This window comes from Neolamprologus multifasciatus, chromosome 8 (assembly GCF_963576455.1).
Source record: "Neolamprologus multifasciatus chromosome 8, fNeoMul1.2, whole genome shotgun sequence".
NCBI lineage: Eukaryota > Metazoa > Chordata > Actinopteri > Cichliformes > Cichlidae > Neolamprologus > Neolamprologus multifasciatus.
The window spans coordinates 26,018,852-26,045,815 of NC_140446.1; the positions used below are offsets into that span (position 1 = coordinate 26,018,852).

General features: G+C 38.5%; 1 protein-coding gene across 1 annotated transcript in view; it reads right to left on the reverse strand.

Annotated features, from left to right (window-relative positions):
• Positions 1-25,259, reverse strand: part of myocd (myocardin) — a 158,014-nt gene extending 132,755 nt beyond the window's left edge. Inside the window, exons 1-2 of the mRNA XM_085171016.1 lie at positions 25,065-25,259; positions 5,904-7,137 (exon numbers count right to left, since the gene is read on the reverse strand). The gene's annotated coding sequence lies outside the window, so the exon portion shown is untranslated. The remainder of the gene's footprint in view (positions 1-5,903; positions 7,138-25,064) is intronic.
• Positions 25,260-26,964: the final 1,705 nt, after the last annotated feature.

Genomic DNA, 26,964 nt, shown 5'->3' on the forward strand with positions numbered 1-26,964 from the left:
GACTCTGCAGTCTATTTACACCTACAGGACAGTGGACACTCTTTCAAGGATGAGGATGTACACATCCTGGACAGGGAAGAACGCTGGTTTGAGCGCGGAGTCAAGGAGGCTATTTACGTGAAAAGGGAAAGACCATCTCTGAATCGAGGAGGGGGCCTAAGGGTACATCTTTCGCCATCTTACAATGCTGTGATTGCAGCCATTCCCCAACTCTGTGAATGGTACTCATGGCTATTGATCAGTGGGCTTTGATCAGTGGGTTTTAGTCAGTGGTTGTTGATCAATGGTCATGAGAATTTGCATAATTAAGATTAAGGAACTGACCTCACAGCCCATTGTTCCTTCAGTGGGCTGGTTTCAGTCATTATGCAAATGTGCTGTTTATAAGAGTGGGGAAACCTGCAGTCAGCTGAGACTGAAGAAGTCACTTGGATGAGTGACGAAACGTTTCTCCCAGAAAACGCTACGTCCAGATGAACAGAATCAACTTTTGGAGATTTATTTTCCTGGATGATTGAGAATCCATCAAGACGTCTCTCTCTTTATCTTTCCTGCTGTTGAATTCCTAAATGTAATGCTAGAACGTACACCTCTTATGCACCTCTTATTAGTCGTCCCACTGTTGATCATGAGAATCATCCCATTTCCCCCTGATGTTTTTATTCAACTGGGCATTCTGTTGAATATATCCTCTATGTGTGAGGCATGTAAATGAAAAAATTTGATGACAGTATGCTAACTCAGAAAGAAATCTAAAGGCGTCATCTCTCTTAACAGCCTCAGTGCTATTAGTACAATAATGCTACTGTGTGACTCCTTCCTGCCAACGTGCCAAAAGCACTCACTGCTTTACATACACAATGCAATTGATTTCACTTTGAATTTACAATATGTATGGAAGGTAGATGAGCGATGTGGCTCTTAGCACATGCATACACTCATACAGCCCAGAATTTACATGAGAGATCTGAACAAACTTGACAGAAGCTTTTATTATAGCATGTAAAGTAAGAAAAAAAAAGTGCAACTGCAGGATCAAAACAGATGTTTTACATCTGGACTGACTTCTGCATAATCTAAACACATTACTTATTATTGCAATTACTCGTGTCTTACAATGTAATTAGACATCATAGGAAACCCATAGGCAGCATTTCAGCAACCCAAATAATGTAGGATGTGTGCGCCAAGTCAGTTTACTGGAAGTCTAATTGGACACATGTGGTGAGAAGTACTAATACATGTGCAAACCAGTAACGTGCGGCTAGTATGTGTGGCATTCAGCTGTGTTAACTGTCAAGGGAGGTGAAATAGAGGGTGTGAAACTCAAAGCCCGACTTAACCACAGTTTCACTAACTAAATGTTGTTCGTACTCAATGAATCTGTGGTGCATGAAGCACAAAATTTGTGTTTGATTGTCAGAAGCATTATTCCACTGCTAACGTGGAAAAAACAAGCTCTGTTTAATTTATTCCATATTAGTGGTCAAGCTTTAGGGATCATGTTGGTTCAGCTGCTCCAGAAATGCTTGCAAACCTAAAGATATTACTATATGCTGAAACCTTTGTTCTAATTAGTTAATATAGGCAGGGTAAGTTTCGACAGCATCCCTGGTAAATATCACAGTGGAAAAATATTCGGTAAAATGAAAATGAATGGGCACAACAGTTTGCTCATGTTATTATGGATGTAAACTGAAAATCATCCTGAATAGTATTTTTTTTATCAGCTTCCTCTTATAATAATTTACTTCAAAATGTGCAGTAGCGGGTTGCTTGGTGGCACAATAGTTTAAACTTTGTTTTTTATCAAGGTCTGCAGGCCTGAAAACCTGAAAAGCACTGGTTTAACCTATGGTGTCATGAAAAAAGCATTGAGTCTGGTATGTAAGCCCATCCTTTTTCACTTATTTGTTGGTAAGATTTATTATAGTGGATACAACTGATGAGTTTCAAAGATTTAGATGCTAGACCAGCATTAAAGTTCTGATGCTGGTCTATGAAGCTCTGAATGGTTTAGGACCAAAATACATCAGTGACCTCCTGACCCAGTATGAACCTTCCAGATCCCTCAGGTCATCTGGATCCGGTCTTTTATCAGTTCCCAGAGTCAGAAACAAACACGGAGAAGCTGCATTCAGCTTTTATGCTCCATATATCTGGAACAAACTCCCAGAAAGCCTCAGATCAGCTGAAACACTCAGTTTATTTAAATCCAGGTTGAAGACTCACCTGTTCTCAGCTGCACTTGAATAAAGCACCAAATCTGCACTTAAGCTTAAATTTCAAAACTTACATTTTAACTACTGATTTTATCTACTGTTCTGATTTTATCTGTTTTGATTTTATATACTGTTTTGTTTGTTTGTTTGTTTGCTTGTTTTAATCAATTTTAAATGATGCTTTTTATTTGTTTTTGTTTCTAATGTCTCTGTAAAGCACTTTGAATCACCTTGTTGTTGAATTGTGCTATACAAATAAACTTGCCTTGCCTTTTGTTAATGTTGGTCAGATTGTTTTTGCCAGAGATGGATTACCTAAATGTGGGCAAATACAGATTGTTCTTATTCCTAGAGGTATAAAGAATTACCTGAACAGTGTTGATTCAGAAAGAGTTGAACATTTTATTTTTTGTAGGTAAAATTTACAAATGTCCCCTAAATCCCCAAATTGTATGCGTTAATGATGGCAGTAGACGGTGCTGATGCAACATGCTAGTTCAAAACCTCCCAAAGACGTTTTTTCTGTGTTGAAATCTAGTGAATGTGAATCCCACAGGATATGGTTTACATATTTTTTATACAACATCTGGCTTATGGATCTGTGTAAGGATAAAAATGTTTAATCATGGGATAGCGAGAATCTCTCAGACCATCTTTGTATTGATTTGCAGCAACCAAACTAGTCCAACAAAATATCCAACACACTAAAACAGAACAAATTCCCTCAATTTAAATTTTTTACCTATCTGTGTAGCATCCTCTTGGCCTAGACATTACAATAAGGCAGTCTGACTAACTGCACCAATTATTCATATAACATTACCATGTTGTTTGCATGCCAAGCTGGTTAGGTTATGCTTATCTATACTTCAGTATATTGCATGACCGATTACACAGGCCTTAGGAGAAGAAGAAAAGAAACATCATTGCACATGAGTGTTAAGTGAATATAAGTGTTTCTTGAGGGAAACCAAGGAGATCAGTATCAGAGGGAGATAACAGGAAACGCTGTAGGGCTTGTGGCAAAAAAGAAAAACAAAAAGCTCTAAAGAGACCTATTAGAATAATTAACAGCAATATGAGCAAGTAAATAAATAATTACTTAGCAGGTTAAGGTGACCATCAGGCCACAAAGATAGTGATTATATGAGCTCTTTGAAACACGAGCACAGCATTCTTCTGAAGCCTTAACAACTGAACATATCCCCAAGTCTATTTAAATGATTTGTCTCCTGCCACTTGGAGGATCTCCCACGAAATTCAACACCATGATTGCTTCATGTTTTCGTGTTTTATGTTTTTTCACAAGAGAAACGTAAGAAGAAACTAACACAGCGAGTTTCAATGCTATAAAAACTGCTAATGAAGATGACAGAAGTGTCTCCCACTCCCTTGTATTTGAGGAGAGAAACATGAAGCACAACAATATTATTACTTCAGGGAAAAGGAATTCTGAGGCACTTAATCAGAAGGACAAACTCCTTTTGGGAGTCAGTCATGAAGGTTCTTATTGCAATCAAAGGCAAGACAACACCAACCTGTCTTTATAGGCACATCTCCTGTTTAAGTAGAAGCAAACTTTAATACTCGCAAATTTCTTAAATCATAATGACGACATACAAGTTGGAATAAAACCCTAGATCTCTCTAGAAAGTTTTTTTTGTTTGAAAGAAATAAGAGCGTTTGTGTGTTTTTCATAAGAAAGTCTCAGTTTAACATTAGGCAGATGTTCTCAAATCAACCAGATTGTGGTGATTTCTAGCAACTCCCTAAGAGACATATTTTTACATTTGAAATGGAAGTTGTGGCAAAACGCTCTTATTCCATGGCAACGCATGGTCTATTGCTATTTTCATAGATGCTGCAATTACTACAAAGTTGTAGTTATGTACCACAACAAAGCAGGCTATAATTTTAGTCAGACAATCCGATACAAAAAGCACCCAAAGCAGACACACAATTCAGTGAATCATTCCACTATTCAAAGTAGGGAATGAAGCCAAGTAAATGCTACAGAATCATCAGGACATCTGTCAATCAACAGTTAACTCAGTTATCCTAATGGATGAGTTTTTAAAAATTCCCCAAAGTTCACATGGGGAAACTATCAAAAGAGGCCAAAACCATTTTTACACCAGGCTGTAAAATGTTTTGTAACATTTGTTGGCTGTTGGAGGGACTCCAGATTTTGCAACTTGGCTTTATTTTTAAGTTCGGGGGGTTTCCTCTTGTTTGAACCAGGTTTTAACTTCCTTTAGCTCCCTCGCTGTATTATAGTAGAGTCTTTACCTTACAATATAAAGTGCCTTGAGGCAAGTGTTGTTGTTATTTGGTGCGGTATAAATAAAACTGAATTTAATTTAATTCCCAATCATTTTAATCTTGATTTCTTCTGATTGGCTGCCCCTCATGAGCAGAGTTATGTGCTTGAGATGATCATATTAGTGATATCTGCATTTATTGACATCAAACACCATTAGTGTTTTACTTGTTGCCTAAATGAAACCCAGGCTGTGGGCATTATTCAGTGAGTACTATTTCTTAAGCTGCTGCTCAGAACAAAACACATCTCCTATTTAGCATGAATGACCATGAGCAGTTCTCTCAAAGTTTCGGAGTGAGCTGTGTTAACAAAATATAAACAATGCTTAGAGTAAGAAAATTGACTATTATATGAGACTGAAATGTTGGTTTTGATTAAAACAATACTTAAAGTTTTCATTTTCCCTAAAGCTCAAAACGCTCCAGACAAAACTGTCATTCAGAGGAGGAGAAAAACACTTCTTAAGTTTGTCGAGTACATCAGTTTTTGCACAAGGCCTTAATCCTATAAATAGCGTTTCATACTCCATCGTGTTTTATCTGTAAAACAACACACTTCTGTGGTTCTATGTTTCCTTAATGTACAGCGCGTTTGCTATCAGTCACACAAAAGCTTTGGCCAGCTTCCTCTTCCTCATGTCAACTGCACTGACCTGCGAAAGACCGAAGCAAGTGAGAATTCTTTTATTCTGGAAAAGTCACACGGGTAATGTTTGTTTTTCAAGCTGTGGAAGAAGGACACTTCCTCGCAGAGATCTTTTAAAACTCCAAAACGTAAACTGTGTCATTACTCTAAATCGTGTTTTGCCCCATGCCCATAATAAGTAAGTAAACAAGGCCTAAATCCATGAAAATATATGAAAATGCTGCAGCCTTAGCTCGCACTGCCATGCTGCAATCATGTTATTAATGGAAGAAACCAGATTGTTTGGATATCATATCCCCATGATAATTAAATCCAAATGTTTTGAAACGAAAGCTTATCCAGTACATGACTGTTGGCTGTATCACAGATGAATTGATTCAGTGTAGGTAAATAAACACACGGATAAGAGGGTTTGTTCATGACTGAAAGCAAACGCTAACCTTGTTTTTTGTAAATCCATTGAGGCGAGTTATCACGGTGTTATGACATCAGAATACACTCATGGAGCGTGAGTTAAGCAAGATTTAAAAATAAAAGACAACTGGTCTCACCTCTTCAGACATCGGCCTATAATTTTGCAAGTTCTATGCAACACAGGTTTTTCAAACATCTTTTGGCTTGTCATCATGCACAAATGAAACACTCAAATAGCCATCATGTTATACAGACAAGCAGAGCACTAACCTCAACATTAGTCTCATAGTTTCACTCACCAGCATATGCTGCTCGGACAGCTGCTTTCCATAAACAGTAATTGGATTCACTTGTTTTAATTTACTTCAGTACTGTCGGCTCCGTCCGTAACTCACTTCACATACATGATTATTCAAACATTTTACGTTCAATTTCCTGTATAGTAATTACCCAGAGGAGAGAAGTGAGTAGTGTCCTCACACCCGCTCATGCCTGCTCCCATATCCAAGAACTGGACAGCATGCAAAGCACAGAGCCTGCCATCATACTCATTTGCATAATGCAGATCTGACAGTGACTTCCTTCCTGCTGCTAACATCACTGTCAATGGAAATAGCTGAATAGCTGTCTCTTCTACTCATATTAGCATTTAGGCACTTTATAAGCATGTGCATACATTGGTTGCAATTTAGGACATTTTCAATATATAACTAGCACTTAACACAGTGGATTGGTTCTGTCCCCGTCTCTCTTTCCTTAACTTCCTGCAGGCCTCTAATCAATCTGCTGCCACTGGTCTCTACTGTTTACTTGTCTCTCTTTTCTTTAATGAAGCATCAAAGTGTCCGCTGTATTGCTTAGGAAGACCAATGCCTCCTTACGCATGTCTCTTGATTAGGGATGGGTACCGGTATCCGGTGCCATGATGGCATAAACGGTAGTAACCAGACCGAAAAGCAGTGCACATTTCGGTGCTTTATTTCGGTGATTTTTTTCCCCTGAGATGTGATACACTTTAGATTCTAGCCAATCATTTTACGTTTCCGAGGATAGTATGCAGGCCCAGGTATGTACGTTCTTTTAGAGAAGAGCTACAGGTTTAAAATGCCCAAGGCAACAGATATATGTTGATAACAATTTAGCGATTCCCATCCCATCATCAATATCACTCATTTATTCAGTTTTTGTTGTATTCCCACTGGCTCACCACTAGTCACCAGTTAGGCTACAGTCCCACACACCAACACAAATCCATATCCTAATGAGAACAAAGACATGAGCTTTCTCTTGCTATTTAGGTATGAACACAAAGCCAACAACAAAAAGCAAAGATGAAAACCAGCACAAAGAGACATGAAGCGATTGTCACAGTGACTGCGCTGTAGAAACATGCACAGGTAGAAACACAGGCTTACAGCATCACTGCTTTTGTTACCTGTTGAAGTTCAGGGTCTGGCTGCAGGACTTGGGTCAGCATTCACTCAGATTTAAGGTCACTCTGGGTTCTCGGCTAGCTTAACGTTAGCATGCTGTCTGTGGAGAGGTTGCAAAGAGCTGAAGTTGTGTTAGCAGCATAATGCAGTTGTTTCTGTCGTTGATGCAGTTTCTACTTTACCACCAAGCTCTCGTCCTTTTGTGCTATAAAAATAAAAGTAATGTCTACATCCATGCACAACTGAAAACAGCTGATTGTAACAAGTGCAAGTAATAGGGAGGCAGACAAGGAACTGAACTACTGAGAACGGGTTCTCTACAAGAACCTGTTCTCTAACCATGGGTGACATGGATTTGTTTGGGGTGGCAGATTACAGTACAATACAATACAACTTTATTTGTATAGCACATTTAAAACCAGAGGTGGCTAAATTGCTTCACATAATCCAATAAAACAGTAGTAAAGTACAAAGGCAGATAAGATAGCAGGTGAGAGGCATTGATTAGCCAAGCATACAAGTATACAAGTACGCAGATAAGCAAGCAAGACTTAATTAAAAAGATAGAAGCAATAAAACACTATAAGCAAAAGAGGAAGGCAAGAAAGTACACTTAAAAGGCATGCTCTAGGAGGCCAGGAAGGCTAAGCTAAAACGGGTTTTTAATCGAGACTTGAAGGTCTGGATCGAGGTTAGCCCATTTTTGCATATTTGTCACACCAAGGTATTTTCTTAATATGGAAGATGGACCTACACATTGCCTTGGTTTAAATGTAGAGACATTTATTATAGATCACATTGCTAATAGGTACACACGGCGGTTTTGCTATCGGCCTTTTGAAACTGTGTACTATTTATTCAGCTCAAGCTGTTTTTTAAAACGAAATTGTTTTCGATTGTTAGCCCAACTTTTCTTAAACCTTTTCTCCTGAAATATGTGCAATGTAATGTTTTTACACCATTTTCTTTCTCTTTTTTTTCTAAAAGGATGTTGTCAGTTTGTTATGTTGTTATCGGACTGGTTTTACCTTGATTTACTTTCCTCTTTCAGGTATTTTTGCCTTTATTGGTTGCCACTGTTATTGTTATAAAAGCTATCTGTACTTCTTATTTTTTTATTAGAAAAATAAATTCAAACTATTCAAAAGTGACGTGCGACACAGAATATGAGGGGCAGAGGTTAGAGTGGGTTTTTTTCCCTTGTCGCCATGAGCTGTTAAAAAACAAATCACAAAGAGGAATACAACAGAACATTTATGTGTCGAACAGAATTGTTTAAACAAAGTAATAGACAGTGACTTTTCATTCCTATTATGGTCTGCCTGTAATAGATACGGTGAGCTTTATGTGTAAAATTGGTAGACAGCAGGGTTTTGGCTTATTTCAAAGAAGATCAGACAGTACGCAGCATACTACTAATTGCCAATGAAAAGCCTCAGTGGTTGAGGATGATCCCATGTTTGCTGCTGTATTCAATGACAACATGATTGTGTCCTAATTTTTCAGTAAGTACAGCATCATCACTGTACTTAAACTATGTGGAACTATATATAAAAAATGAAGTATAGAGAAAACCTTTATGCAGTCAGTAATCAGAAAAACCTGTTTTAGTTCTGGCGGACATTAAAATACATAAAGATGATGAAGTGGAAAGATGAGACGCTATGATACAAGATACAGGAAAATCTTTTCAAGCATTTAGTGAACACTGGAGAATCCCTTGGACTGCACTTTCGCTACACTGTTAAATTAATGTTAACAAACCTTATTATCAAAGGATGAGTAAAAATATTTCAGCTGATATGGGTGGCTCATCTTGTGACTATAAATAGTCATTTTTGATTTGCCGTTGTTTCCATTAGAGGCCAGTGGTTTCATTGGAAACTGCATAATGCTGCTGGAATGAGAGCAGCAGATGCAGCCTTCAAGTGTCGTCAGGACTACTGTGTTATTCAGAGTTTCACTCATGCTTTGACCAAGAGTAACATATCCAAATAAGCTTTTGTTTTTGTCTTTGTAAGACATCGTGTGAGCAGATGGTATGTTTCTGCAGCACCATTAATTTCAAATTATGTTCTTTAAAAGGTTTTGAAATTATATGTTGTTTGCAAATAGGTGACAAAAAAGTAGCACAAAGTTGGGATAATTTAACCCGAATGTAAAAACACAGTATTTTCTTATAGTGTAGCAGGAGAATAAAGCAGAAGAGGTGAAAAAAGTCACTCATAACTAATTTAAAAAAGTGCAGTATTTTCTGCAATTTTTTCTCAGGTTTTTAAATAATTCATCTTATATATTTGTATGTTTTCTTTTTTACATTTTTGTAAAATATATTAAACCGAGTTGTAATTATTTAACATTATGGATTGCGTGTGTTTGTCTACATCAATAATGATAAATTAGGGGCCCTTAAACTGTCATTGTTTCCAGAGGCATCAATTCATGCATACAAGACACACTAGAACAGCACCTACCTAGCAATGCAAACCTTTGTCAAGCATTAATCTATCACATCTGTGCCTACATATTTGAGATAATTCAGCCCTTTTGTACTAAGGTTGTCAGCGATTGGTAGGAGCCATTATCTAATTAGAAAACACTTTGTTTTTAAAGAGGACATTAAATACTAAACATATAAAGGCTAATTTACATCAAGGAGCAGGGAAAAAAACAAATAATTAAAAAACAGCTCCACGTTACAGTCTCCTTCACTTAAATTTGGGCTTCGCTTTTCCCCATTCTAATATGAAGTAAAAAAAGAAAAAAAAAAGGTCTTGAAAAAGTGTGGCGTCTCTTCCTTTTTTCCCCACACCTCGACCTATTTTTCCTGCAGACATCCTGCTGATGGGATTCCTGGTTGTAGTTGGGTAAGAAACTTCGTTGTGTTTGTGGTGTAGTTATGTATGTAGTAAACTGTTTGGGCATAAAATATTGCTGTTTTGGTCCACTTATGACAGCATATCAGGACAGTGATCCTAAACATATATTATTTTTAATGGTGATTTTATTAATCCCTTTATTAATTTATTAATCCCTAATTTCCTTCGGGATTAATAAAGTATTCTGATTCTGATTCTGATTTACTCCAAGAGTCCTTTTACTGGCCTCAAACATAGTTCTTATTCCAGGCAAAAAGTCAGCATAACTGTTCTACATCACTTGGATAAAGTTAAATGTGAACCTCTTGTTATGCTGATAATCTCCACTTTATGTTAGTAAATGATGCTGTCATTAATATACAGCAGACATCTTGTCCACTGCTCTCTGGCCTCTGTGACAGCCAGCTTCTCGCCCACAACTTTTTCAACATTGCAGGCAGCATTTAGTCCAACTTTATCTCTATAAATGGTAGTTAGATTGGCTGTTGTTGTCCCAATGCAGCAATGCAACCTCAGTTTGGAATGTAAGATTATATATGTTATATATTATATATATATATATAGATATATATCTATATATATCTATATATATATATATATATATATATATATAGATATAGATATATATAGATATATAGATAAAGCATGCCTCTATCACCCCAGTTCTTATTGATTTGCATTGGTTACCCATAAAATATCGCATTGAATTTAAAATATTGTTGTTCACCTTTAAAATTATAAATAATTTAGCCCCTCGTTATCTTGTCGATCTTCTTAGTCTATATGTCCCTGGGCGAGCCCTCAGGTCTTCAGCCCAATTACTCCTGGCTCAGCCTAGATCTAGACTTAAATCTAGGGGTGACCGTGCTTTTGCCCTGGTTGCACCGAATCTGTGGAACAACCTTCCTATCGCTATCCGTGCGTCAGACTCCGTTTATCTTTTAAATCCCGTTTAAAAACTCATTTATTCAACATAGCTTTTCCATCTAGTTAGCACCCCTGTTTTATATTTGGTTCAATTTCTTATTTTTCTTATTTATGTACTTTATCTTTTAGCTATATCTGTTCTTAGTAACTTTGTTCTTATATTCCCTTTTATTGCTGTATAATTAGTGCCCTTAACCTGATGACATATGTGGTACTTTGTTAATAGTCTTTTATTTATTGTCTTAATTTCCTGTTTTTATTGTAAAGCACTTTGGTGTACCGCTGGTCTTTTAAACGTGCTATACAAATAAAGTTGCATTGTATTGTATTGTATATATATATATATATATATATATATATATATATATAAACATATTTTTATGTATTTTTTTCACAACTTGGATGAAATGTAATGTGACTAATCACAAAGAAAGCTTGTGTCTAATATTACTTTAAATGGTCTTTCCTTTTGTTGATGTTGCTGATGTGTGACCAGTGGTTTCATTGGAAAAATAGTAATAGGGGAAGGGGAGGTCAAATTATATAATCAAATGCTTTCACAAATAGTAAGACCACCCCCGTTCTCTGTTTGCCATCTGGGGCGGGGGCCGGGAGGAGAAGTTGGCCGTCTGGTTGGTTTCTGTGATACGAATCTTCCCTGCTCCTGCAGGAACGGGGGCTGTATGCTCATCTTCACCCCAGAAACATCTCTTGGGTCTGGGGGTGGATGGCCCCTCTGGAGGCGATGGTGCCTGGAACTGGGAGTGTAGAGTATGTACGGGGAGTGTGTGTACCGTGTTCATTTCTGTTTGTTTCTGTGTTGGGCAAGTGCTGAGCATTTGTATGTGTGTACATGAGGGTGGGCATGCATGTATGTATCTGTGTGTGCCTGTCGGTCTATGTCTATATGTCAGATCAGGTCTGAGACTCCACCTCTCTCCATGCCTGCTTCATGTTCTGGGGGGCAGGGCTATGGCTACTATTATGGCTACTACACCTATAATCAGATAGTTATATGGAGAAACCTTTTGAATTCAAGCACAGTCACGCACACACGTGTGCACACGGGTGTTCACAGACACACACTATCTTCCTTGGCTGCTGCCTCTAAGCATATCATGCATTGCCGGTCTTGTGTGCTACTCAGTAACATTCAGTATTTGTTACTGACTGTTACATATGCTTATTTTGGTTGTTGCTGAGGTTTCCCTACTGTGTTGTTCTCTTCTTCTTGTTTTCTTCTTTTTTTTCAAGCAGGTGATCTAGTGGATTTTACTGTCTTTTCTCTCTGTCCCTTTTGTCCTCTGTTTTTCCCCTCTCCTTTTCTTGAACTTCTCTTGTCTACATCTTTCCCTTTCCTATCCCCCAGTCGTGTCTGTTCCAATTGTAATAACTTAAAAGTAAAATAAATAAAATAATAAAAAAAATAATTAAAGAATAAAGATCAATCAAACAGATCAGTATGGCAAAGCCTTAATGGTCCACTTGGAAAAATAAAATCTTTTGCGCATTTTATTGGCCTTCAGACAATAATTTTGATTGCTACAGTGCCGGACGATGTAACTCTGTCTGTAAAGAAACTTATGTTTGTGGTGTGGAAATATGTGTACATATATATATATGTACACATATATACATATATATACTTTCCTCTCATTCATATATATATATATATATATATATATATATATATATATATATATATATATATATATATATGTATATATATATATACATACATATATATATATATATATATATATATATATATATACATATATATATATAATATTAAAATATATATATATAATATTAAACAGAAGCCAAAAAAGCTTCTGTTTAATATTACTTTAAATGGTCTTTGCTTTTGCTGATGTTTGACCAGTGGTTTCACTGGAAAAATAATAATAGGGGCAGGGGAGTTCAATTGATATCATCAAATGCTTTCAGAAACAGTAAGAATATTTGTTAGAACACCCCCGTTCTCTGTTTGCCATCTGGGGCATGTGGCCAGGAGGAGAAGTTGGCTGTCTGGTTGGGGTCTGTGGTGCTAATCTTCCCTGCTGCAGCAGGAACGGGGGCTGTATGCTCATCTTCACCCCAGAGCAAAGAGAAACATCTCCTGGGTCTGGGGGCGGATGGCCCCTCTGGCAATGGTGCCTGGACTGGGAGTGTAGAGTATGTATGGGGAGTGTGAGTGTGTGTACAGTGGTCATTTCTGTTTGTTTCCTTGTTGGGCGAGTGCTGAGTATTTGTATATGTGTACATGAAGGTGAAAATGCATGTCTGTATCTGTGTGTGCCTGTCTGTCTATGTGTCAGGTCAGGTCTTAGACTCCACCTCTCCGGGAAAAATCCCCCCCCCCCATATGTATTTTTGATTTCATTTCTTCATCAGATCCTGACAGAAGTAAATTTGCTCTTTAACTGCTAAATGTTCTACTTTGTTCGATGGCTAGTCGATTTCTGAGAATTGTCAAATTTTGTCACTGCTGCAAATGGAAACTCCCACAATGAGAACTCGAGAATGAACTAGTCAGAAAACTTTCCTTTAAAAATACAAATTGCAAAACATAGATAAATAGATAATATGCAAATTAAAGAAGCTCCGTGGACCGACTTGCAGACAGTGAAGGACACTGTGACGTTGACTTAAAGTCAACACATTAAGGTAAAAAAGGAGATACCAAAAACAACTTAACCAGACGTCTACTATTAACACATTACTATATTACTATTACAGTATTTTTCGGACTATAAGGTGCACTTAAAATCCTTTAATTTTCTGACCTTTTCTCAAAAATTGACAGCGCGCCTTATGTATTAATTCTTTCATCGTGAAGAAAATGATCAGTTTGTTGCATTACCAGGTGTAAGAACTAAGTTTAAAATCCAGGCATCCATGAAAACAGAATTTAATAAATTTAACAAAGTTAGAAATTAGCAGGAAGTTAGCTCGCTAGCTTCCAACTAAATATGCTATAGCATGTTCTGATTGAGGGATTTCTGAAAACATTAAAAGCTCTGCCATCACTTATACCATCACTTCCAACATAAATGAAGACAGAAAACTAAACAGCGGTGACTTTTGTAGCGTTACTGAAGTTGGACTAGCTGATACATAGTGATATACTACGTGATCGCTAGCGACACAGCTATGTTAGCATAACATAAACACTGGGAAGCTGGAGGATGAATGCTAGCTTTTTTCCACTCAACAACAGTTAATGTGAAGATTACTGATAGTTAGGGACAAATGCAATCGCATGGCAGGATGCTGTAAACAGACCAAACTTCAGTCAGGAGAACAACTGAGATAATCCATCCACAATATGAGGTTAGTCATTAATATACTGCAGCAACATGGGAATAGAGCAGCTGTGATAGAATACAGCATTAATGAATCAATGGTACAGAAGTGGAGAAAGCACGAAGAATGAGTTGAGTAAAGTTTGACTTATCTGACTGTTTTGTTTTCGCTTAATGCGCCTTATGGTTAGGAGTTAGGGCCATATATATTTGGACACTGACACTAGTTTTGTTCTTGTTTTGTTTTACCTGTTTTCTGAAACATATTCCCATTATAGTTATATAATGGAAATGGATATAATGTGTAGACTTTCAGCTTTCATTTGAGGTTATCCACATTCAAACTGGATCCAAGTCAACCATAAAGAGAAGACGACCATGAAAGTAAATACTGAAAAACATCTTAAAAAAAAAAAAAAAAAAGCCAGCACAGTTCTGGAAAAACATCTTTTTGTCACGGCTAGACGGTCCTCACCGGTCGCCTTGCCAATTTTTGTTGTGTTTGTGTGTACTTTGTGGTGTTCTCCTCCCCATCCTGTGCATGTGTGTTTGTATGCGGGAACGTGTACTTCCGGAAGCCGTGGCACGGAACGGCAGCTGACCGTTCCGTGCCACGGGGAGTATCCTGAGCTGGAATCATCGCACCTGTGCTTAATCACTTCGCCGGTTACTACTAATCCGAAGCAGACCTATTTAACAGTGCGGTCGAGTCACAACCAACGCTGGAACGTTGAGCTAAACCGGGTAGCGTAGTCGCGATTAGCATACCTAGTTTGTGAAGGAGAGAGAACGTTTTCGTTACTGTGTGTGTGTTTTTCTCATCTGCCTTTAGGATCCAGGGATCGGAGGAGGAGCGGTCACAAGGAGTTGTTTTGGATTGTCACTGCATTTTCACCATGGGGAGAAGCCACTGTATCACTGCACTGCCCTTTTGGATTACAGACTCGAACTGTTGACTTATTTTTTCACTGTGAATAAATTCACTGTCACTCTGCAAGGAGTCTCGCACCTGAGTCCTTTAACCCAATTCACCATGACACTTTTGGACAGATGAAACCAAGATCAACTTCTACTAGAATGTAGGCAAGAAAAAAGTATAGATAAGGCGTGGAACAGCTCATAGCTCATCGCTCAAAGCATACCACATCATCTATAAAACACGACGGAGGCAGTGTGATGGCTTGGGTGTGCATGGTTGCCAGTGGCACTGGGACACTAGTGTTTATTGATGATGTACACAGGACATACTGTCTGTTCAAATCCAGCTAAATGCAGTCACATTGATTGGGTGGCATTTCAGAATACAGATGGACAATGACCCAAAACATACAGCCAAAGCAACCCAGGAGTTTATTTAAGCAAAGAAGTGAAATTTCACTTGTTAAAGATTCAACTTCACACAGAAAGGCCCACAAACAACCCACAACTGAAAGCTACCGGTAGAAGACCTGGCAGAGCATTAAAAAGGAGGAAAGCCAGCTTTTGGTGATGTCCACGAGTTCAAGACTTCAGGCTGTCAGAGGGTTTTGAACAAAGTAAACGAAATGAACATTTTATTTTCAGTTATTAAATTTGTCCAGTTACTTTTGAGCCCCTGACATGAAGGGATTGACATTAGTTCTTCACATTTGCAACCGTTTTCTTCAGCCCACTGAATTAAAGTCTGCTCTTCAACTGCATGTGAATTGTTTCATTTAAAATTTATTGTGGTAATGTACAAAACCTTTTTTTTTAAGTTGTCTCTGTCCAAATATTTATGGCCCTAACTATATTTTTCTTTCTTGTAGTAAAATTTGTCTTAAGCTGGTCTTTATACTACAGTATCCCAGTACTGTTCATATTAGGTTTTGAACTAATCCTCCCTAAAACCTTAAATCTTATTCATTACGAGCTATTTTAAGTTGGATTTACTCTTATGATTGAGATCCCGATATAACTTAGTTGCACTTGATTGTTAAGTCACTGACTGATAAACTGCATACTGAACTGAAGCAGTGCAACACAACCTCAGACTAATTCAACTGTATTGTTCTATTTGAGGAATTCTGTGTCTGGCTTAAAACAGATGCAATGTGATCTTCAAACTTACACTTTAAACTTATCAGTTCTAGAACATTCTCTCTTTCGGGGTCATCAAGGTGAGTTATGGCTAAAGTCTTAATTCCTCATTTTCTATTGGATACTGAAGCTATGAAAACTGAAACCTGGAAGTTTAGAGGTGAGTTAGGGGGAACCACTGTCTTCCAGCATCATATAGTTTTGGTTCGAACATGAAATAAAACATATTTGGAAAGTAGCCCAGCTGTCATAGAGGTGGGATACACTCTTGGTTGTCCAATACAAACAGACAGCCACACACTAATATCCATGACATGATCCATGACAAAATTGCAAGCTAATCTAACAAACATGCCTTTGGACTATGGAAGGACCCCAGTGTAGGTACAGAGAGAACATGCAAGCCCCACACAGAAAGTATTAGTAGTTTTATGTAGATTCTTTTAGTTTTGGCATGTTGTGCTTTGGAAAAATATCTATTTTAAGTAGTGATTGAATGAGTTGTAATCGAGTACAGCACTAAAAGACAAAGTAGAGCTGAGCAGGAATGAAATGATTTTTTAAAGGCTTTAATCATAAACACTGAGAATTAATGATTCATCCTAAGGGAAACATGAATGCAAGAACTAGATTCAATTATTTCAACAGACAAAAGCATGAGGCGTCAGGAACTTCAAGAGGGGACATCTTTTCAAACACATTTTATAATCTTTCTTTTAATTGTAATATCTTTCATCTCATCTTACTCAACATATAATTTTTAAACATTTGATCTTTTTTCTTTGATTCTTTGAAGAAAAAAATAAAAACTAGGATTTTTGAGATATACTATGACAATAAAATTCACCATTAAGTGAATGTGGTCGTCAGCCTTTGTTATCCTGTTTATTAATGATCGTCTGCCTCGTGCCTGAGCAGCCAAGGCTGGGAGATTACCCACCTTTTCATTCCCAACTACATCACTGGTTGGAAGAAACACCGAGGTGAGTAAGAAATTGGAAGCATGTGTTTTTCGCATGTTTCATTATGCCTTGGCCTGGCATCCCAACAGCGGCATTATGCTCTCGCATGTTTGTTCTGCATTTCATTCACATACTGCAAACAAATGTTATGATGTGCAGTCAAATGCTAGAAGGGCACTGGTCCATGGATGCTTGGTGTTACCTGTGTGACGATAATATCAAGCTATATGTTTAAACTAGAACCAGATCTGTGTGCATCTTACGAGTCACCCCCCTTTGACTGAATCGGGGCGATGAGCTGATGATCAAATTTTTTGATCAGAAGACTGAGGCTGAATAGTTTGGGGTAACGTCACCGCATACTTTGGTGAGTCATAGATCTGGAGGTCTAGCGGGTGAGGTGGGAGTGGAGGGGTACAGAGTGATCTTATGATGTTGTAATTTAATGTAGAGTGTGTCACATTTTCTAAAAATAACAACCTTTTCAGACTGAAATAGCAGCTCTATTTCTGTTTCGCTGTTTCTTTTGGACGCGTCTGATGCTCTCTCTACGGGGTGTGCATGCTAGCAAGAGAGAGTGGGAGGAAGGGAGAGAATGTGTTGTTTTGTTTTTCATTCTTTCCCCCTTAAAGAGGAGGGGGGGAGATGAGGGGAGCAGCCAAAACCCTTTCAATCATCCATGCAAACTACCCACAGTTGTCCAAACCATTAAAACTTGCAATGAGTCCACTCTTACAGTGGCAAACACTGAGTGCATTCCTTTGTGGGAAAGCTGGTCACTTGATTTAGGACTGGGGTCGGCGCTAGATTGGCTCTACAATATGTCCTTCTAGTCAACAATGTGCTCTAATGACTGGAAGCAAATTGATACCATTTGTTTCAGAAAGCTCTTGTCGGACTGGAACACCAGGTTTAAGCTTACAGCTAAGCCCAGGATGTGTTACACGATTACGATGGAGGTAAAGAATTATATCATTTTTCACTGTGATTCCTTCAGCGCAGTCCAGTTGGAGAAGGTGAGCTATGAATCATTGGAGCCTGAATATATTACTCATTCTCCTTAAACCGATGGTTATAGCCTCTCCAGCCTCACTCCATTCACCCTGGTCAACATGCTCCCTCTCTACTCTACATACAGTTGATGTGCTGTACTTAAAGGCACCTCTGTTTGGGTTGACTTGCCTTTAAAAGCCTTGCAGCTAAAACAACTTCCTAAAGGCTTTTTCTATCCCAAACACAGACGAAGGAATGTGTGTTTTACACAAACAGGCCATGCAGGATATTAGCACACAGCACAGGCTGACAGTGATGTGTGTTTGGGGAATACAACAACAAAGCTGCAAGTATAGTGACAAACTAGAGCTGCCATTAGTAGCTTGGAAGCACTTTTCAACCGTGTCTCCTTCAAGTACATTAAAAGATGGTGCTTTAGTGCTTGGATCTAACCGCAACCCCAATATAACTCTTTGTGTGTGGTTGTGTCAACCAGTCACAGAACATATTATCTCTGTCTCTAGCAACCAGTGTTTACCACGGGGTCACTGACTAGTCTCTAGCCCTGTTTAACATGGTCTGTTACAGACACATTCACAGAAATGATGACATCGCCTGAAAATGGCGAATTTATTGGGAAACACAAATCCAGTGCCCCCTGACCAACATTAGCATTTATTTGAAGTCATAGTTTTGGTTTACTGACATTTTAAATAGGTTTTATTCCCATTCCAGGAGCCAGAGTTTCTAAGAATTGAAAAGGTCTGTGGAGCCAATGACCTGATTATTCTCACTGCCAAAATCATTATATACAATTCAGGTCCTTTTGGTTTTATAACAATTTGTTTGTGGACCTTTATTATTTCTAGTTTTGCATGTAGGGTTCTGCAGTGTTGAAATATAGCGCTCTATTGTTATTTTTTTATCTTTATGTATCTTGTTCATTACCTGAAGCTCAATACATGTTCCTTATAGTGTTATCATTCATTCCTTCAGTACCTGATGGCCCTAGGTTCATTTTGTTAATTCCCCCTTTGTGTTGCTCTTCTTGAGTTTTGTCTCTGCATTTGTCATGTTGTCTTTCTTGTTCCACCTCTGTCTCTCTTCCTGTTTGGTTTTATTTTGGTAATTGTTGTTCTTTGTGTCCTGTACAGTGTGTGTGTGTTGTCTGAGTCATCCCTTGTTCTTTATTGTGCTGTCTCTCATTTCCCGGTGTTTTCCCAAGATTTCTGGAATTTGGATTTCCTAGAAAGTTGTGTTTTCATGGATTTAGCTGTCTTGGTGTGGGAATAGATTGAGAACAGTCTCATATCCCTTCTGTTTTGGGCTGGATTAACTCTTCCATTTACTCTAGACTTGTCCCTAAATGGCTTAAGCTTCCAAAATATGGCCACCACCTCTTTGACAGTATGTTATTATTTGGGTTGTTGCTACTTGCTACCATATGTTAATTTGCTGCTAACCAAAGGAAAAGGAGTGAGAGTGACTTCATCGCCACCTTTCCACATTAGTTCGGCTTTAGCCAAGTTTTACACAAGTCTGACTTCCAACTCGGAAGGTCAAAGAAGTCCCACTGCCCATGGGGTGACGATCCAAGATGGTGGAAGTGAATGCAAACGCTAGTAAAAGTTTATATTTGTACAGCCACTCTTGTATATTTCTGACTCACTAAATAAGAGAACTGACTGAGCTCTGTCTGTGAATATGCTGCATTCAGTCTTGCTCGTTGTGTCCTTGGGCAAGACGCTTCACCCTTTAGCTACTGGTGGTGGTCAGAGGGCCCGGTGGCGCCAATGTCCGGCAGCCTCGCCTCTGTCAGTCGCCCCCAGGGCAGCTGTGGCTACAATGTAGCTGCCATCACCAGTGTGTGAATGTGTGTGTAAATGGGTGGATGACTGGATATGTAAAGTGCTTTGGGGTCCTTAGGGACTAGTAAAGCGCTATATAAATACAGGCCATTTACCATTTACCACAGATAGAGCTTTGAAGTGCAGTTATGCTGTATTACTAGTGCTGCATAAATGGCTCTGCCATGCTAAGCACTTTTCTGACTCGTGAGCAGTGTTAGGTGTAACATGTTACTGTAATCACATTACATTTTACCTTTTGCAGTAATGTAACATTCTACTGTACTAAATTCAGTAGTTACAATTATATTATCACTTGCGCTACAAAAGTTCTTCAGTTATCTGCTCAAACAAACAACAAAATCATCAAGCAAATGTGTTTTTTCTTTCTGCTGTCTGCTAGCCAACATAAAGCTGGGTAAGAAATCAGAGGGATGAACCCCGGTTCAACAACCAGAGCCTGAACTTCAACCAGTAGCAAAGGCAGCGAGGAGCAACCAGGCTTGGTAGCGTCCATTTCTGCTTGTTGGTGTTTCTAAAATAGAATTGCTTTGTTGATTCCCATCAAGTCTCCTTGGGTCAATTTTTATCTTTGCTTTGTATGCTGCCTTTGTGTTAATATGTAAATATTAAAAGAAAGATCTTGCGTGTGTTATTAGGAAAGGGATTTGTGTTTTGTGTGATTAAATGACAATGCATTTCAGGTTATTGCGGCATAAGGCTTCTTAGATTGGATAGGATGATATTGGGGTTTGTGTAAATTATTGGAGTTATGGTTACAACGCTGTCAGATTAGCTCGGTAGTCAATAGTGAGGAGTTTATTTGCAGTAGTCAGTTGATTCATGAGCCAAATAACCAGAAAGTGTCTGGTTTGAAGATCAACACATGCCTACTGACTTACATCTTTTACGCAGTCACAGTCTTTACACACACTACCTGCCAGCAGCCCTTTCTCAGAGTCTCTCATTCTCTCTATCAACATATTTCTGTAGAAGCTGCACCATTAATAAGGCTTTCAGAGATTAAATAAGGCTTATTTGTTAGCAGTAACATCATCTTCAGTAAAAAAAAATCAACAAAAAGTCAGCTATGTGATTATTTTATCTATATTATGAGAAACTGACATGAAACTCAATATTTATGACGAGGTTTAGATGGTTTGGAAAGGTGCAGAGGAAGGAAAGCAGATATATTGGACAAAGGATGTTGAATATGGAGTTAAAAAGAGAGACCTTAGAAGAGGTTCATGTCATAAAAGAGGACAAGCAAAAGGTTGGCATGAAAGTCGAGGATGCTTGGGATAGGATGAGCTGGAGCAAGATAATCCACTGTGGCGACCCCTAAAGGGAGCAGTCAATAGCAGATTGACGTGAAACTCTATCACCTGGTTCAAATATGAGCGCCTGCCTCTGCCAATGCTTGTCTGAGAGGCAACATTCAGATGCCAGTTGAATGAGGAACTCCCAGTAAAGATGGCCTGATGACAGGATAAGACTGACTTGAACACTCAGAAGGTTCACGTCTGGGTTCATATATGCCAAATCGTGATATTGCCAGATGTGTAATCATTGTATGGATGGCGCACTACGGCAGAATTTATGCTGCACAAAAGGTCAGTATTTCATAGTTGGATTCAAAGAACTCGGCAGTGGCACTTTTTGTTCTGGAGCATGATCTCATTGCTAATGATAACTGACTCAACTCCAAACACGAGAGGGGTGAGAAATTAAAACACTACGAGGCACCTACAGTGCAGCTACAGTAAAGCAGGTCCATGACGTAATGTTTCTCAAAAGCAACAGGGCGAGGTCTAAACACATGAAAGCCCTGTTTCCAATTGGAAACAGATTTGACCTGACAAGTGTGATTGTAGCCTGTTGTTTCAAGACAAGACTTTGGAGATACTCTGTGTGTGTGTGTGTGTGTCTGTGTGTGTGCGTGTGTGTGTGTGTGTGTGCAGGGAGAGTAGAGATAACGCTGGAGAGTTAGGTGGCTGGCTTTAAATTTCTTTTTACCATACATGAAATCCACAAACACCATGCAGCCAGGGGGAACTTAAGAGATGGAGATGAGCCTCGAGGTGCAGCTGATGAATGCACGAGACCAGCCAAGCAACATAAAAAGAGATCTGTGTAGCCATTGAAGTGAATTTCAAGCAGTTGTTTCTAATTAGGTCCGGCTCCTGGGATCATCCCAGAAGATACGTTCCTCCTGAACGTCTCTGCTTCTATAAACAATCCTCCTTTGCTTCTTGAGCTGACTGGGCCTCAGACCTGGACCCCAACATTCACCTAAGCCAATATGTCTACACAGACTCACTGCTCGACTTACTTTTGACTAATAATAATCAGATTTGGAATATTTGTCCAGTGCGTTTTGGACAATTTAAATTCTGTACATCAGCATTTAATGTGTATTTCTCTAAGGTGAATTATACCATTACCTTCATTGTTGGCTGTTTTAATTCAGTCCAGAGTGTCCTGGTAACTTTTAATCACGTCCATAAATTTGAAAGGTAACAAAGGTATTTTTGCCAGAATAAAGATCTTTTTCATTTCTTTTCATTTTTAAGTTCACCACCATTTATCAGCTGACTATAAATTTACCTTTTTTAAAATGTAACTTTTTTTTTAATGGTATTTGCACACTTGTGACAAATACATCAGCTGAAAGAAATAAAAGCTAGAAAAGCTTCTTACTGGCTAATGTTTAGCCATCGCTTGTGTCCATTATATCAAATTTGTTCCCATTATATGAGGTGAGCTTCCTCTTGTTAACTAAGTTAACATTAGTAAGGAAAGCTCTGACAATGTTGAAGAAGGGACAGCAACTCTGACCAGTTTAATAAAACAGGAGAGTTGACGAAATGCAGGCTCTGCAACACTTTTAGCATCTATGAGAATGGCTGCACGTGAAGTTCAACCAACTGCTTTGCCAATACTTCACATTTATTTCTCATTTATATTTAATCCCCCTTGTAGATATAAACAGTTAAACATGTCACACACTGTTCTTTTAATTTAACAGCTTTTGTTTTTTGTTATTAATATAATTTAATATACTTTAAAAATGAAGATGTAGGCCTTTGTTTCTGAGTTCATTAATAAAAATTAAAGCCTGAGATACGGTTATTACTGAAAATCAATTTATTGAACTTTAATTGTTTTTTCTTCTTTGTTTTTTTTGCTTTTTTTGCTTTTTGGTAAAATGTGATTTTAAAGGTGTTGATGCTACAAAAATACACTGGAAAAAGTTCCATGCAGTTAATTCAATTATTTGTTGTCTGTGTTAATTTTCGCTTTCTCTTTATTATTATACACGTACATACAAGTGTGTATATAAGTTGCTGTTGTTGTTTTTTAAAGTTAATAATGACCAAAATAAAGAATTCGAATTGTTTTGAATTCGCCATCTTGGTTGTGTACAGCCAGAAATAAGTTTCTGCTGAAATTGGGCAGAAAGATGCAGCTGACACCCGTAAAGGCTCCTCACCTTTCATTCTTCACTTTTATTTGATTAATAATGGATGTTTTCCTGTCGATGTAATTGTTGTTTTAAAAACAAACAAACATTGGGGATGCAATAGCATTAGCTAGGGGAGAGCTAACAGCTAACATGTATAATTGTTTTTTATGAGCTTATTTTTATTTATTCTTTAGCAACATGATATTAACTACGGAGCCCCGCAGGGGACAGGGGGAAAAAAAAAATTAAGACGGACTTTTGCGTGGTCTCGCAAAACAAACTCGGGATCTCGCAAAAGTTGTAGCCACATTCTTCGGAGGCCGCCAGCTCGAAGCCGACCGGGAGGTCGAGGCACGATGTGCCGGGAAAGCGGTGTTCCTCCCAGCTGTAGTAGGTCTCGACCTCCCGTTAGCTTCGAGATGGTGGGTGTCAGATCTCCGAAAACGTCGGAGCACTTTTGCAAATATGTGATGTCTTGTAAACCGAGCAGGTATCTGACGTTTACACAACTACATTCGTGCCTCAAAATATCTTAAAAGTGTATTTTGTGACCCAGAAAGAGTAATATTACAACTAACTAGCTGCCGCCATTGTTGGAATTCAACTTTTGCGAGATCCCGAGTTTGTTTTGCGAGATCTCGCAAAAGTCCGTCTTAATTTTTTTTCTCCCATGTCCCCTGCGGGGCTCCGTAATTAACAACATATACAGGGCAATAATAACATTTTCTCCTCACCTCTGTCTGGACAATGTTAAGATTAGCACACATTTTATTTATATTACCTGCAGACCATCTTCTAATGGTTTGACCCGGATGGTTTATATCCACTTCTTGCAATATTTTTAGTTGAAGTAGATTTACTTCATCTGTGTTTTCCTTAAATAGGTAACATCAGTAACATTAAAGCTGGAAAGTTACAGAAAGACATGAATCTATCATTGCTTTTTTCAATTCCATAGTTTAGTTCCTGGTTAGTTCATTTTATCTCATTTTATATAATGGCAACAAAGGTAATCAAGCAGTATTTTACTTCAGGAAGGCCTTTGGAGCATATGTTGGATGCTCAGTTGATTTTCTCTTAGTTTCTTTAGTTTCAGCATTATCTTCTCCCTGACTAATAACTGAACTTATAATTGCCTGCACTGTTAGAACAAGTTCATCTTTGCATCCTCACTTTAAATGCCTGCTGAGGTTATTATCTTTTTTTGCTCCATCAGACGCTTACAGTTATGAATCTTAACTCCATGCCTTTGAAGCCACTATCACAATGCATACTTTAGTGAAGTATCCTTTTCTATCATACTTTGATCACACAGTAGGAGTCAGACACGAAAACTGTTAAAAGAACTTGAATTTGGACGAGTCAAGCAGAGGACAGGTGAGGTTTGCAATTCTTTCTGAATGACACAGCACAATATTATTTCACTATTATTTATGCTTTAGCTTTGTTATTCCAGATTGCTTCGCTTTATATAACTTGTGTCCTGAATAAAAGGAAGCCAGATTTTTTCAGAATGCCAATTCTCGTATAAATTCGCTTTACTATGCACCAAACAAAGACGATGAGAAGATATATTGCATAACTCACACTGACTTGTCGGTGGAGGTTTGATACAGCGGCGGGGTAATCCTGATCCACCAAAGGGGTTGTCCTCACCCGGCCCTGTTGCTGCTCCACATGTACTTCGACAGTATGTGTGTTTGTGTGTGAAGCAACGTGTTCTCTCCTCCCAGCAGTCCGAAGCTCTCTTTAGAGCTATTTATAATCCGGGTTCTTGTTTGCAGGCTGGGTTGTTACCTCTGCAAGCTTATCTCTGAGTTATTTGATAGAGTAGTGAGGTCATTGGATAAAAGTGATTTCTAAAAAACAATCATGCAACAACTGGAAATGAATGCGTTCCAGTAGCCTAATTAGTTCAGTCACTTAGACTGAAAGACTGCTTTATTTTCAAAACTATCCTCGTAGTGCTTGTGTCAACACATTTACACGACATGACACTCAAAATCAATCTTTGACGTTTATTATTTTCTGTTTACACGTACGAGTGTTAAACTGTTCATCTTCATGTTCACGACTGGTAAACTGGACCAAATAATGACACATGTCTGAGCTTGGTGTTCCCATGGTTACAACATGATCAAATCTGAAGTTAAATACAGTCCACCCCAACCTGACTTTAACTTTGACAGATCAGAATTAAATGTGCATCAGTTTTCTTCAGTTTGGATTTTTTGTATGGAAATAACTGCACTAGATTTCGTGTGTCATTTTTCTAAATACTTTAGTGGTGCAAGTTCAAACCAAAATCGAGTTAAACAATTAAAAGACACTGTGGAAAACTGGAGTACCAGTATTGCTAGCCATTTGGCACATGGGTCGTACAAAATATCCACCAGTACAGCTTCAAAAGTGGGAGGTAAAGCCGGTTTGTATGTCCATGGTACATTCGACTACGGCCTTATATTTTAGATGAATCTGTGTTCGCATATGTTTTATTGTGATAGACTATTTTGCTTTGTATTTTTATAGGTTTTATCATTCATTTAGTGAACATTATAGTGGCACATTTGAAAAATAACAAGCCCAAAAGCCTTGACACAGCTAGCCACACTTTAACTACACTTTAAGTACACTTTGGACACTTGTCCAAAGTGTACCTCTTCACATAACTGTATGATTAAACAGTATAGCCAAGTTTCTGTCATGTCAATTCTCTTTCTCATCAGTTTGACAGACAGTCCAGCGCCTGGGAAAAGTGGCATTGCGGCTGAATGGAAAGCATTAAGAGCTTTCAGCGACGCCCCAAGGCAGGCTCATATGATACCCTGTAAGAGAGGGGCTAATATTTTACAGTCAGCTTGGTATTTACCAGAAGCTTGTAGCGTTTACCGCAGATCAAGACCAAAGTATCAAAACATTCAGAGGATGAGCGATGAACCTGCCTCTCAGCTCTCTTCCGTCTATTACAGACGAGGGGTTCAGTTGTTGGTCATGAACAGTGAGCAGAGAAAAATGCACCATGTCAAAGTTTGTGGGGTAAAAGTTAGACGCCAAACATGACGTCGATGTCAGGCATCTAAAATGTGACACCGAAGAACTCATAGCCTGTGAGGCACAGCCGTGACGTAATCCATGATACATGGCAATAAAATGTAGAAAATCCTCTTTTGTAAAACATGAGAGGGAGAAGTTAGACTGTTTGATTGATGGAATTGTTACAGAGTCTACTTAACAAACCTCTAAATTTAGATCTGATTTCGTATCCCTGTTCTGAGTATGAATTTCTGGCCTCCGACCCAGGCATTACCTCAGCCGTGGAGCTTTGAGTGAGTGCGGTGTGCTTGAAGACTGGGCAGAAAGGCTGCTGTCATCCAGTCGTAATAGCAACTATTGGTATGTTGAACCGAACCCAGCCTGGAGTGTAATGGCAAAACAAGCACAATTGTTCACATCCAGATATATTATTCCTGCTGCTGCAAACTGAAAA